Genomic DNA, 2,901 nt, shown 5'->3' with positions numbered 1-2,901 from the left:
AGAAATCCACCTGCCTCTGCCTCCCAAGTGCTGGGATTAAAGGTGTGTGCCACCACTGCCTGGCTAAGTCACAACTCTTAAAAGACAAAAACCTAAAAATAAAAAAGTTCAGCAAGATAGCTCAAGGTAAGGGTGCTTGCTGCCAAGGCTAAGGTAAAACTGGAATACTTACAGTGACAAGAGACAACTGACCCAAGCAAGCTGCTCTCTGACCTCTCTATGTGCTCAGTGGTCAGTGTATGCCCACATTCGTTCACAGACACACCAATAAATAAATGAACAATAAGAAACCCAACCACCTATAAAAATATAACTGAAATTCTTTCCAAGTCTGAGTGATTGAGCCCGTCCTGGCTATTTAGTATATCCTATAGGTTTTTACAACCACGCCCCTGCTATGTCCTGCCTGACTCAACTGCTAAACTTGCCTGGCGATTGTGTGAGGTTTTCTTTGATGTATTGTTGTCCCTCCTGAGTAGTATGAATTAGAACAGTAGTTCTCAGCAGAGAGCAGTGTGCCTGCCCTCTAAGAAACATTTGACAAGGTCTAGAGGTGGCTTGAATCAACTAGGGGATAAACAGGCTATTGGTGGCTGCTTAGTTAAGGAACTACATTGCCCGGGATAGTGTCACAGAACCAGATTTGGTCCAAACCAATGGTGCCAAATAGCCTTAAACCAGCACCTGAAGACTATCCAACTTTTTTTTTTTTAAAAAAAAAGATTTATTTATTATATGTAAGTACACTACAGCTGTCTTCAGACACACCAGAAGAGGGCATCAGATTACAGATGGTGGTGAGCCTCCATGCGGTTGCTAGGATTTGAACTCAGGACCTCTAGAAGAGCAGTCAGTGCTCTTAACCGTTGAACCATCTCTCCAGCTCTTACTACCCAACTTTTACAGCCACTCCCAGTAACACCCACTTCTTACACATTATTGTTTGCCCAGAGTGCAGTCATGTGCACGTGCACAAGAGTGTAACTAATATTAAGGTCTTACTCAGAAATACAGTTTCTACTCTCTAGAAGAAGCTCTCCTAGAGAGCTGTAGTGTTGACTCTGTGGTGAGGAGCACACATCGCTCTTCTAAAGGATGGGGTTCAATTCCCAACACCCATAGCGGGGCAGTTTTCAACAGTATAATTCCAGCTCTAGAGGATATGATGTCTTCTAGCCTTTATAGCCACAGAACCCACACCCACGTGTACTTCCATGGACGCACCCATGCTCGCACACAAATAAAAACAGAATCCTGCCGGGCAGTGGTGGAGCATGCCTTTAATCCCAGCACTTGGGAGGGAGAGGCAGGTGGATTTCTGAGTTTGAGGCCAGCCTGATCTACAGAGTGAGTTTCAGGACAGCCAGGGCTACACAGAGAAACCCGGTCTCGAAAAACAAAAACAAAAAAAGACAGACTCTGAAATTTCCTATCATGTGACAAGTTAAAGACTCTACCCATGGCCCATGATGTTGACTTACAGTCACTGTGCAGCAGGGACCCAGCATGTCTGCCCACTGTGCAGGAACTCAGGTGTAATCAGCAGGGTTTCCTCCTCATAGGGTTGGAGGGGATCAGGCTCTTCCCCCTGCAAGAGTGACAGCTCTGAACCCAGGAACTTTGTGATTAATCGAATTTCAGTGAGCACCTGTTCTCGATGTGGTGCCCGTTGAGGGCGGTTACTTCCCTCATGATGTGAGGCTGACACATGAGCTACTCTCACTCTGTACCACGAGACCCTGTTCTTTCTCACTGTGGGAAACTGAACAGCAGCAAGAGATGACCCTTCCCCTGCATCGAGAACTGGGCATTGGCACAGGCAGGTGACAGGAAACCAACAGAAGCTTCTGAACCCAGTGGTCCAGGAACCAAAGAACTGGGGAGGGGCTGTGCCTCATCCCCTCTGGGATGGCTCTGCATCCCAAGGCTCAACAGGCTCCCAGGTTTTTAATCAATGTAGGATCCAGGCAACTCTGCTTATGTGCTCAAGGTGAAGGCCTATGGCCAGCAGAGACTGGTTTGGTGCAGCTGCAGGCTGGTGGTCACCAATGGGTGAGAAATTGAGTTACAAAGCTCTCCTCTCTTAGTCAGGGTTTCTATTCCTGCACAAACCAAGAAGCAAGTTGGGGAGGAAAGGATTTATTCAGCTTACACTTCCACATTACTGTTCATCACCAAAGAAAGTTAGGAATGGAACTCAAGCAGGTCAGGAAGCAGGAGCTGATGCAGATGCCATGGAGGGATGTTACTGGATTGCTTCCTCTGGCTTGCTCAGCCTGCTTTTTTATAGAACAGGACTACCAGCCCAGGGATGGCACCATTCCCAATGGGCCCTTCCACCTTAATCTCTAATTGAGAAAACATCTTACAGTTGGATCTCATGGAGGTATTTCCTCAAGAGAGGGTCCTTTCTCTGTGATAACTCCAGCTTGTGTCAAGTTAACACACGAAACCAGCTAGTACATCTCCCTCAGCTCCCCGTAAGCCAACCATGGAGGAGGCAGACTGCCCTTCTCCAGTGTGCATTACTAAACACATCCCACAGCACAGGCTCCCAAGCTGATCTCTCTGCATTTTCACTCCTAGACAGAGAACCACAGTTGCTGCTATGGCCGGAAAGCCCGTGCTTCACTACTTCAATGCCCGGGGCAGAATGGAGTCCATCAGGTGGCTCCTGGCTGCAGCCGGAGTGGAGGTAGGTTGTGCAGTACTCTGCAGCTAGACCTCAGGGCCACTTTAAAATACTTCTCTAAGCTGAGAGACTTCACACCAGGAGAAGTATGGAAAGTTTGCCTTAAATGGTAACTGTCTTGTACTAAAAAGGAGATGGATTGACTTGACATAGTGAAGTTTTACTGTGCTTTCTATAAAGGATGCCTTCACAATTAAAAGACCTTTTCA

This window comes from Mastomys coucha, unplaced genomic scaffold, assembly GCF_008632895.1.
Source record: "Mastomys coucha isolate ucsf_1 unplaced genomic scaffold, UCSF_Mcou_1 pScaffold23, whole genome shotgun sequence".
Taxonomy (NCBI): Eukaryota; Metazoa; Chordata; class Mammalia; order Rodentia; family Muridae; genus Mastomys; species Mastomys coucha.
Note: the sequence above shows the minus strand (reverse complement) of the source record.